The sequence below is a fragment of the Nicotiana tabacum genome, chromosome 16 (assembly GCF_000715075.1).
Source record: "Nicotiana tabacum cultivar K326 chromosome 16, ASM71507v2, whole genome shotgun sequence".
NCBI classification, from domain to species: domain Eukaryota; kingdom Viridiplantae; phylum Streptophyta; class Magnoliopsida; order Solanales; family Solanaceae; genus Nicotiana; species Nicotiana tabacum.
This window is the reverse complement of record NC_134095.1, coordinates 27,870,352-27,883,185: the sequence shown is the minus strand read 5'-3', so window position 1 is coordinate 27,883,185 and position 12,834 is coordinate 27,870,352.

The following is a 12,834-nucleotide window of genomic DNA, read 5'->3' as shown; positions in this document are numbered from 1 at the left end:
ATTGAACACTTTATATGCTTTGCTATGTGAAGAATATCCCAAAAATACCCCCTCATCACTTCTGGGATCAAACTTACCTAGGGAGTCCTTTCCATTATTGTACACAAAGCACTTTCATTCAAATGCCCTAAGATGGGATATATTTGGTTTTCTCCCTTTAAGTAACTCATAGGGAGTCTTCTCTACAAGAGGTCTAGTCATGCATCTATTGATGATATAACATGTAGTGTTTACAGCCTTTTACCAAAAGTTGTGGGGCAGTTTACTAGAAAGAAGCATAGTCCTAGCCATGTCTTCAAGAGTCTTGTTCTTTCTTTCAACTACTCTATTTTGTTGAGGATTCTTAGAGGCAGAGAAGTTATGATCTATACCATGCTCATCACAAAATTTAGCAAACTTAGCATTTTCAAATTCAGTTCCATGATCAGACCTAATGGATGCAAGTTGATTACCTAGTTGTTTCTGAGTCTTTCTAACAAAAGCAGTAAACATGTCAAATGCTTCATCTTTAGATGTTAAGAATAGTACCCAGGTAAACCTAGAATAATCATCAACAAGTACCATCACATATTTCTTACCACCTCTGCTCAATGTTCTCATTGGAAAACAGAGATCCATATGAACCAGTTCCAACGTCCTAGTTGTGCTTACCTTTTTCTTGCTTTTAAAGGATGATCTTACATGCTTCCTCCTTGCAAAGGCCTCACAAACTTTGTCTTTCTTGAACTTGATGTTAGGTAGCCCAATCACTAAGTCCTTGGAGACTAACTTATTGAGTTGATTCAGACTTGCATGACCAAGTCTTTTGTGCCACAGTAGGGGATCATTGTCCACCACACTCAAGCAAGTGAGTTCATTTTCTAAAAGAGTAGACAAATATACAATGTAAATATTGTTAACTCTTTTTCCCTACAAAACAATCTTGTCAGTGGTAAGGTTAATCACAAAGCATTTGGTAGAGGTAAGTGCTACAAGATTACCTCTGTCACACAGTTGTGATATACTGATTAGGCTATATTTCAAGCCATCTATCAAGTAGACATTCTCAATGGAGTGTGAGTCTGTCTTACCTACCTTTCAATCCCAATGATCTCACCTTTTTTCCCATTTCCAAAGGAGACATTACCTCCTTTTAAGTCCTCAAGTGAAAGGAACTGGTTCTTACTTCCAGTCATATGTTTTGAGCAGCCACTATCCATGTACCATATTTGGCTACTTCCCTTCACTTGGACCTGTAAAAAGAAATCAGGAGTTAGTCTTAGGAACCCAAACTAGTCAAAGTCCCTTTCTATAGTCAAAGGGGTAAATCAAATTCCTTTTAGCCCACCCAGGCAGCCTATTTTTCTCTTGTACAAAGGCTTTGTTCTTTTGACTGGCCTTTCTTTTGAATTACATTTATTTTTGTAATGACCAATCTTGACACAGTGTGTGCAAATTTTGTTTTCACGAAGAGTGAGGTAATTGTTTTTAGGGTCCCACTTAGGTACTTTAGCCCCATAGCCAAGTCCTCTCTTGTTACTACTGTGATGTTCTTGTAGCTAGGAAACTGCATCAGAAGCCTTATTCCATTTGCAAGTTCTGTCTAGTTCATGATTTACCGTCCCTAGGTCTTCTTTTAAGACTTTTATCTACTCATCTTTCCTGTACAACTCATCCTTCATTTTTCCTAAGTTTTGTTCTAAGGTGAGATGAGTGTGATCAGCTTTCTTCTTACCTGTTCCTAATTTTAGTTTTAAATTTTCAGACTTAAGTTCTAGGACACTAGTGTCAAGTTCAAGAACCTGGTTCTTCAACTCAACATTTTTACTGTCACTCTCATTAGCCCTAGATTCTAGATTTTTGCACTTGCCTTTTAAGATCACACACTCCCTAGACAGCTCTTCCTTCTCATTGTTAATTATCTCAGACTCATCGATGAAGTTTAGCAATAGTTCAGACAACCTTTCTTTGGACAGAAATTTAATCTTGTCTTTGAGATGAAGGACACTTGCCTCTTGTTCATCATCTGATTCTCCGATGGCCATAAGTGCTTGTTCATCTCCAGCTTCATCTTCTGAATCCTCATCTGATGTTTCTCCCCAAGCAGCAACCATAGCCTTTGTTGATCCTTTGTTCCTTTTGGGTTGAACCTGTTCCTTCTTCCTGCTCCTTCGTTCAGCCCTTTCCTTCTTCCATTCAATTTTCCACTGAGGATAGTTTTTGATCATATGATCAGTCTTACCACATTTGTAGTAACCCTCGTTGGTCTATTTCTCAGGAGCCCTTGGTTTGTTGAAGGTTGTATCTCTTGAAGAACCCTTTCCTCTCATTAGGTAGTTTTTGAAATTCCTTGTGATCATGGCCATTTCATCATCATCCAAATTTGCACCTTTGGCTATTCTGACAGCCAGACTCCTTTCCTTCTTGGGTGCATCCATTTTTATGGTTTACCTTCTCAGTTCATAGGCAGTGAGGTTTCCAATCAGTTCATCCAGCTTGAGAGTAGCAATGTTTTTTTATTCCTGAATAGCAGTGATTTTGCTTTCCCAGGTCACTGGTAAGACCCTTGTCAAGATTTTCTCAACCTCGTCTTCTTCAAGAATAATTCTCCCAAGAGATTTAAGTTCATTGGTTAGTGTTGTGAACCTTGTGTACATCTCCTGGATAGTTTCTCCTTCCTTCATAGTGAAATTCTCATATTGAGAATATATCAGTGTTCCTCTTGATCTCTTTACTTGAGGAGTCCCTTCATGAGCCACTTGTAAAGTGTCCCATATCTCCTTGGCAGTGGTACAGCTTTGAATCCTGCTGTACTCGTTTGGACTCAGTCCATACACAAGTCATTTCTTGGTCTTGACATTCTTCTCCCATTTCTTCAAGTCTTCAGCAATGCAGTCAGCTCTTGTCTTTGGCACGTCCACTCCTTCAGCATTCTTCTTTGTAGTCGCCAAGGGACCATCAGTGACTATGTCCCAGAGTTCATAGTCTTCTCCTATGATATGATCTCTCATCCTGTTCTTCCACCAAGAATAGTACTGGCCATTAAAGAGTGGAGGCCTAGCAGTGGATTGCCCTTCCCAGTTTCCAGGTGGTGCACTCATCTTGATTTTTTCCTAAGGTGTTAACCTCTTCAAGGATAACCCGCTCTGATACAAATTGATGTTTTAAACGTCAATACCACACAAGAGAAGGGGGGATGATTTGTGTGGTACCTAATTTTTGCTTAACTGAACTATAAAAGAACCTGGTTCTTCTAGGTGTTCCAACTACTACTGTTTGCGGAATAATAAATACTAAAAATAAAGAACACAGAGATTTTTACGTGAAAAACACCTAACTCAAAAGGTAAAAAAACCACGACCTACTACTCAGTAGGATTTTCCCAAACTTTCACTAAAATCACTGAGCCAAAATATCATTTACAAAAACTCCTTGTAAACCTAAGGATTAACTCTAATCCTGTTATGGCACACAGCCTCAACTGTTGCAACAACTTCAAGTTAACTCTAACTTGAACACTCTAGGTACCTAATACAATTGCTTCTATGAAAGCTGAAAGGTACAATGTAAAATCACCTACTACAATTGAACTAGAATAAAAGATATACACATGGAACTGGTTCTTCTATCTCGTTCAAGTAGTTTCAGGATTGCACACTCAAATCACACATAAATTGCTTGCAAAATCGCCTTGCTCTTTTGCTCTCAATTTAAGTTTAACTTCTGCTTATGTGCATTGCCTGTAAAAGAGAACAACACTGATATTTGATAGGGTAGTAATCGGAGTTTGATTGGGATTCAACTTCTACTTTTCTATCGTAGAAGAGTTCATGATGATCTCAAACTCTAACACTATCTTCATCCTAAACTGTGTTCTCTTGATGTAAGGAGTCTTTCTCTCCTTATCCAATATGCAACCTTTTCGATCAGATCAGGAGATATTGCTTCTTGATTAGTTAGATTTATCTCCTTCATGTGCATCTCACATGTACAGATTGATCGTGACTGTGCTTCACAAGATGGACCTGGTCCATGTCTGAGTTCTTTTGTCAATCTTCAAAACTTCACCTGTTCGGGCCAACATAAAGAAAACTCCCCTGAATTTTTTTCGTTTTTGAGAACTTATGAACTCAACCCCTAATTCTGAATTCATTTCTCGTTTATGCTCTTTGGGATTCTTTATGGAGCTCATGAGGCCAAATTCATCCGAGGATATTTGTAAGACCCGCTCTTTTTTCTTGGTCTTATTTTGAGCGGTAAATTATTCTTGCAGGATAGTCCTCAATTTGTTCATGCACTCTTGTATAGTATCACTCCATGCATCTTCTTGTAAATCCCCAAAAATAAAATCCACATGATCAATGTTAGAATAAGAAAACAAAGAAGAAAGGTCATGTGAATATTTCTCTAGTATGTTCAAGACCATTTGTTTCTTATTCTCTTTTACTAAAGGTTGTAAAGGTGAAAAGGTGGATGGGGGTTTGAACTCTTCTTTTGTTGCTCCACAATCAACCAAAGCCTCATCTTCAGTCATCTCAATTAAATCAGAGTGTTCTTGCAGAGTGGCAAGTTCTCTTTGTGGATGCTCATCTTCTAAGGTAGGGTCATTCTCACAGGGTATCTTCTCCATATATTCACCATCACAACACAATGAGTTTTCTGAAAGTATACTTAATATTTGACCAACTTGTGTTGTTAGGTTCTTAATGGCTTCATCATTTTGTATAAATCTCTCTTCAACACTATTCATGAATTTGTACACAAGCTCTTCTAAACTAGCATTCTTCTCTTGAGGTGGTTTCTCACTTTTTTTTCGTTCCGTTCTTAATCAGAGTATTTGTTCCACCTAGAGTTAAAATTGTGCCCATATGAAGATTTATACCTGTACGGTGTAGAAATAGAGTGAGACTCTTCAAAAGATGAATTATTGGAGGAATACTTACATGCTTGACAATCAACCCATAGATGATTTTCCCTACATTTAAAATAAATAGCAGACTTGTGATAATGTTCAGCTGTTAACTCTGCAACCGTTTTATTAGACTGGTTATGTTCCATCGTCACATCAATTAGAGTTCAATATCAAGAATATTCTTCAAGATTTCGTCCTAGCACTTGTCAGGTGCTACAAAAAAATATTGAAGAGAAGTTAACTAATAAAAAATTATAAGATAAAAAACTAATTCTCGAGAGGTTGTGAGTTCGAGTCTCCCCAAGAGCAAGGTGGGAAGTTCTTGGAGGGAAGGATGCCGAGGGTCTATTTGGAAATAGTCTCTCTACCCTAGGGTAGGGGTAAGGTCTGCGTACACACTACCTCCCCAAACCCCACTAAGTGGGATTATACTGAGTTGTTGTTGTTGTTGTTGTTGTTGTTGTTGTTGTTGTTGTTGTTGTTGTTGTTGTTGTTGTTGTTGTTGTTGTAAAAAACTAATTCTCGAATTAGCACAAAACTATTTTGAACACCATTGATTGTCAATCCCCCGACAACGGTGCCAAAAATTGACGAGCGCAAAACACAATACGAAATTAATGCTCACTAACAAAAGATAGTATAGTTTAATTATCGTGTCCATAAGGATTAGATTTAAATAATATTCAAGTAATTTCTGGATTAAACAATATTCAAGATAATCAACACTTGATTTGAGATAATTACTAACTATAATTAACTACTATCTTAAGATTACGACTAATTGAAATTAATCACAGAGAGTGAGAGTTTAACTAAAATAGTTTGTAAACAATATGGGAAATAAGGGCCATGACATGATAGGTGTAAGATAGTTATTCGGGAGTTAACTCTATTTAAATTCATTCTAATGTTCTAATGATTCTCACAAATTCACTCGATAACTAGCTTAAATGTAAGGTCAATATTCCTCTCTTGATTAAATCTAAACTCTACAAAATAAACTAATAAGAAGCAATGTGAAGATATGCAAGAACACGTTAATGGACTAGTCTTTAGGAAAACGTCTCTCGAATATTCTCCTAAATTGGCTTAATTAATAATTCAAGAAGCTCTCTCTATTACTTAGAAGAATCACTAAATTAAACCAAACCAAATAATGCAAAGATAATCACCAAAATATTCCTCTTTCGATTAAATAAACCTGTAAACAATTTTGCAATCAATTCAATGCTCCATAAATGTATTCAAACAATTAAACTAGAGTTAAATCTACAAACAACACTCAAAATACCATATCCGTCAAAATCCCAGGGAAGAAATATTCCGTAGATATGGAAAAACTCATCATAAACAAGTTTAAGAATGCAAAAAAAATTAAAGACAACTTTACGATACAAACTCTCGTATTGCACCGATTGTTGGCAAGAGAATTGATGAAATCTTATGTCTTCAAGACGTGATAGCTCTCCAAAACTCTCATAGGTCAAATACCCCTTTAAAAAACATGTTTATAGTGTATTTATACCGAGTATGTATGGACCTGGACTAAAATAGCGTCTCTGAGCCGAAACAGGATTAACTGGGCGAAAAATTGCACAAGTGTGCCGCATTAGGCGACGCGTTGTGCGTAGCATTAATGGAGAAGTTCTGATGCCTTGATTTTTCACGCCTAAAGCCAGTTTGGTTGTCTCCTTGTTGACACCAAATGGTGCACGTGGTGCTAAGCACCACTTCAGAAGCTTTGTTTCTTTTCTCTGATGAGAACTTTAGCAATTTACCTAGTGGCTCACGTCACAATGTATGCCATGATAGAATACCTTTTTGCCTTGATCCTTTTCCTTACATTTTTCAAATACGTATTCCGTCCTTGATCTCGGGCTCGATCCCGACTTAACTCTCAAACTTTTACTCAGACTTCAAAGTTCTCTTTTTATTGAATTTAGCTCCAAAAACAGGTCTTATGTCGGAATCGCATCCTACACAACAGAAAATACGTAATGATTATGATTCTTTGTATTTTAGCTCAAACATGATTAAAGTGTAGTCAAATAATAGGTGCAAAGTATCCAAAAACTCGTATTTTATCCTACCATCAGTGACCCTTATAATGACAACATTCACACTGATGATTCTTCCTAAACTTGAAGTTTTCACCTGCATTTACTGGACCCTTATTATCATAGAATGCAGCTCATTTTGTGCCTTCAGTAGTTTGAGTGGTTTGAGTAAAATTAACCAGACTCCTTTGACTCTCTTGATCAATCAGTAGAGAGTAGGCTTTGTTAATTCTAGGAATTGGAGACATTATCATGATATGGCTCTTTGATTGTGATTAGGACTCATTCAATCCCATCAGAAACTGAAGTAGCCTATGATACTCAAAGTGTTGGGCATATTTTCTAGACTCAGGACATGGACAGCCAGGGCAGGGCATTAATGCATCAAATTCATCCCAGAAATCTCTCAATTTAGAGAAGTAGTCAGCAATAGACATAGTACCTTGAGTGAGGGTTTGAATCTCTCTATGTAGGAATAGGACCCTAGATCCATTTACCTTATCGAATCTCTCTTTTAAGTCCTCCCAAACCTTGTGAGTATTAGAAGCTTAGACTACACTACTAAGTAAACCTGGCCTTGCTGCATTCATTATTCATGAGAGAACTACAATATTAACTTTCTCCCATTGATCATGAAGCTCAAGTTCAACCATCTACAAAATCTAACTTGCTTTTTCCTAGTAGACCAATCCTTATAAACCTACTCCATAATGCATAGTTATCTGAACCAGTGAGTTGGAGATAAATCAGAGTATTACCTGGAGTGTCTGTTAGTTTAAGAAAGAGTGGGTGATTGTGGTCAATTGATGGAAACATAGTTGTGCCGGTGGCATAATTAACACTACCAGAGGTTGTAGTTGCCGAAAATGAAGTCTCAGTTAACATTTCTTCTCCAACTGTCATTTTCCGCTGCTTCTCAAGAGCAAACCCTAGTCTTTCAGATTCACGTTACAATTGGACAATTTACCACAAATTTGTTGAATTGAGGTAATGAGAGTAAGAACTAGCTCGAGAACTACCTTCGATCTACTCCGGTAGCTCTAATACCATGTTAACAACCATGGATCTGAAGGTTGAACTCGAGGAAGGAGACATGCAAGAGAAGGCAACACCCAAAGAATGAGGGAAACTGAATCTATTATTGAGAAGAAAATAAAAAATAACCGTCGTATGTACATGCGTGTACTGTGTATTTATAGAGCACTACAGTATAACTACCTTCTAACATTGTGCTAACTAACTTACTTCTAACTACAGTCTACAGTTAAACTTCTAACTATAGTTAACTTATCAACTTGTTCCTTTAACTTCAGTCAACAACAATCATCAAATTAATATATCCTAACATTATGCATTGAGTTAGCCCAGTGGAGTATTATTTTCATATATACTGTTTTAATTTATTTTAATTTTATTCGATTATTACCAGAAATGATCGGCTACACAGTAAGCGACGCTAATAAGTGGTCACGGAGCCTTTTATGTATATAATAATTCTAATAGGAAATGGAGTGTTTGAATGGTTTATAATATGATTACTTCTTAATTTATTTATGCACTTGATATAAAATCAAAAGTACTTGTATTTTAAGTATTTATAAGCCAAAACCAACAACAACAAAAAATCATAAGTTTTGTAAAATTTTACCAAGATTTTTACTAGTATATTTTAGTATTTTTTAAATCCTTGAAATATCTTTCCCAAAATAAAATCCTTGCTCCATCTCCATTTTATTTACATCATTCGGTCCTTTTCCATGAAATAACACTTGTCAATTTAGTATATTTTATGTTAATAATTTTAAGGGTATTTTATAGCTTGTTTGGTCAAGCTGTAAAAATCGACTTATTTTGAAAAATATTTTTTTTCAAAAGTACTTTTTCGGTGATCTGAGAAGCAGTTTGTATTTGACTAATTAATTTGAAAAGCATTTTTGAGCAGCAATTAGTGTTTGGCCAAACTGCTTGTAACTTTATTTTTTTTCAAAAGTGTTTCTAAAAAAAGTGCTTATAGAGATAAGCTACTTTTTCTGCTTCTCCTCAAAAGCACTTTTTTTTCTTTTAAAAGCTTGGCCAAACACTTCAACTTTGAAAAAGAAAAGCACTTTTTTGGCCAAACACTTCAACTTTGAAAAAAAAAATACTTTCTTTTATATAAAAAAGAAAGCACTTTTGACTTTGGAGAAGCATGGCCAAACACGCTATTAATCACTTTAATAGTAAAAAGGAAAATGTTTTTGAGTACCAGTTTCGACAATTCTATTCAAATACATAGTAATACTTATTTATGAAATCAGTTGTGAAGACTTTTCAGGAAAAAGGAAATAGCTAGAAATTCCATATTTATATTTGTAAGGTGAAAGCAATAATGAAGTGGTGATGAGGCCAAGGAGAGGGGAAAGAAAAGCAGGAATCATTCATTTATTAGAGGAGACAAATGTGAAATGGCGATATTTGCGAATATGTTAAAAGCTAAGACGGAAACTTTGGTAGAACTGAATTCAAAGAGTTACTGCTAGCAAAACAGTTCTAATTTTTAACTACGTACAAATGAGTACCCAAAATAGATTCATTTTTTGTTTTTTGGTGATTAATCAACCCCTGGATGCTTCACTTAGTGGTAACAGGAAGAGTGATCCAAAATTTATGCATAGAAAACCTCTTGATATGTTCAGATTACACTTTATCTAATATCAAATTTTGAAAAGTTTGCTGATGAAACAAAGTATTAAAAGAAAAATATTCAAGATTGACACAATATCCTAATACATAATTTATGCATCTATTTTTATTTTCGAGTGTTTCATAAAATTAATTGATGTCATTTTATTGCTGTATTTCTTTTACAATTTTCAAGAATAAATATTTTTCACTTGTTCTACTCTTAGAGTTTGATGTTTAGCTATTAATTGTTTTGCTCCATCATTACTAATTAATACATATAAATCAAAGCAATAATTTAAGCTCTATCCAATCAAATATGTGGCATCGATCATATAAAATGAAACGGGAGAGTATTTAATTAGTATATTAAAGTTTTTATAACTATATATATATATATATATATATATATATATATATATATATATATATATATTCAAGCTATTACTGTATTAAAATTGATAAAGACAAACAGCAACAGCAAATCTTCCAAAGAACAGTATCAAATCTCTGAGACTTCTGTTATGGTTCCCTTTTAGTTATTTATGTTCATGCACTAGCTAGGATACCCTTCAATGATGGAACAATATTCTACCAATTTTCAACTAGAACCGTAAACAATACTATCTGCATAGCTAAACCAAAAACATAGAACTTACCAAATTAATTAATTCCTAAATAGAAGATTTACTACTGAAATAAAATTGAGCGAGCTATCTAGTCCTTAAAAGAAACATTTATTTTGAAGCAGATAAGGATGTAGAATTTAAATTTAATGGGTTCGACTCTTAACACTAAACTTGTTGGACATTTTATAATTTTGAATTCACAACATAAGAGTATTTGTTAGAAAAAATTTCACATATAATACAGAATTTAGCTACTGATTTGGAGGGGACACATTTAGAAATAGGAGATAATAGATGATGCAAAGAGGACAAGAATCGAACTGCTGAAAAATTGACCTAATTTAGGGCAAGTCTCTGACATATATGAGCAAGCTGATGCAAAGTCCTTGCTGTACCACATATTCCAGCAATATAATTCTTTGCTCTACTTAAAACTGTGGGACTAATACTATGATATTGTCGTTATCATTTTCCACATAAATAAAGGGGATAAGGGAACAGTCATATGATAGGTATGGCTCCAAACACCACTGTGCATTACATTATAAGCTTTTATCTTTCTTTCTTTTTTTTAGCAAAAATATGAAGCAAATGTGATTTTAAAAATATCTAGATAATTGGGTACTTTGCGTGATTAGGAGTTTCACACGTCTTAGATTCACCCAAAAATATATATATATATGAAGAATTAAAACTTCTGATAGTTTAGTTAAGTAATTCTTCTCTCCGCTCGCTTCCTTGTTTTTCATTTCGCTCTCATTGATTTGCGAACTAAGAATCTACAGTCACCGGATTGAAAATGAGTGTAATTTATACATAGTTCCGTTTTTTAATCAAACCCCTTCTTCAAGTTATAGGGTTATCCTTCCAAGTTCCTTTGATATGGTTCTCTCAGGCGCTTTAGTATGCTTTATCTATTTATCTGTGTCGGTTTTGGGTATAGTAATTTCACTCGGAGGATCGCCCTCCCAATCAAAGTTTTTTTTGCTAGAAGTCTCAACATTGTTGACTATGCGACTATATATAAACTGCTGATGATTTGCTATTTTTTTTAGCATAATAAGTTAGCTTAGTTTTAGGATAAATCTACTTTTAAAATTTAAATTTCTGTTAGATTTTTTAGGTTTGTTGAGATATTTTAGAATTTTTAAAATTTTCGCAGATTTTTCTGCAGATTATGTTCTCGAGTTGGCTATTTAAAGCCCTCTATTTTTAATAAAAAAGTAGAGATATTTTCAATCAATAGTTTTAATATTTTTGCTGCCTCATCTTTAAAAAAACCAATAGAAACAAACTTGTGACTAAAGCAGGGCGTTACGCTCTACTCTTTTGCAAACCCTACTCTAATCAAAAGAGACCAGAGGATAATATATAGATTAAGCTGAATTCACATAATTAACCTGCCCTAAATCCCTAACGTGTATGACCATGAAATGGACACTTAAAATCAACATTAGTAAGCCTAGCTCCTTTGTTGTTCAATAAAAATCTTTTCAAGTAGAACTACTCCTTTGGTGGAGCTAGTGGATTTGTGTTGGTTAGTGGTGGGTGCAATTTTTTGTAAGAAGAAATGGACACTAAGATGGTGGGGAAGAGGCTGGAAACTGCTATGCAGAGGCACTGCACAAAGTTTTGTCATCTGAGAAGTAGACAGAGGCAATAATAGCTGGATTTTGTTTCTTCAGTTAGAAACAGGGCCCCCTCCCTCTTACACTTCTCCACTCTACTACCAAAAATTATCACTCCCTTCTTAACTTGTTTGGATACATACATGCACCAAAATTCTCTCTTTCTCTCCTCATGTTACACACTTCTTTGTAGTATATCTCATGCAACAAAAATCTTATTATTAGGCACATTTAACTAGCTGAATCATTATAAGAAAGAAAAAAAAGCAGTCTGGTGCACTAAGCTCCTGCGATATACGGGGTCCGGGGAAGAGCCGAACCATAAGGGTATATCGTACGCAGTCTTACCCTGTATTTCTGCAAAAGGCTGTTTTCACGGCTCGAACCCGTGACCTCCTGGTCACATGACAACAACTTTACCAGTTACGCTAAGACTCCTCTTCGTACGCCAAGCTCATGCGATACGTGGGGTCCGGGGAAGAGCCGAACCATAAGGGTCTATCGTACGCAGTTTTACCCTGCATTTCTGCAAGAGGCTGTTTCCACGGCTCGAACCTGTGATCTCCTGGTCACATGACAACAATTTTACCAGTTACGCCAAAACTGCTCTTGATTAACTGGATCATTAGAATTGTTTACTAATAATACTCAACATATTAGTATTATTGTTGTTGTTAAAATTGATGGTGTACTTTTTGAAAAAGATCAGAATAATTATGAAATGTTGTAAAAGATTCTGATGATATTTAAAAAAAATAGGCAGAAAAGTCAAAAGGATTGAGATGGAGCATACAATATTATAGAATGATGGAATCAGAAAAGTCAAAAAAAGTTTCTCATGATAATCACAATTTTGGAAAGTATTCTTGGTTGTGTTGTTCTACTTTACCCTACTTAACATTCTAGAAATTAAACAAGAAGAGAGAGAGGGGGGGGGGGGGAGAGAGAGAACACAAGAAAGGTGTAGT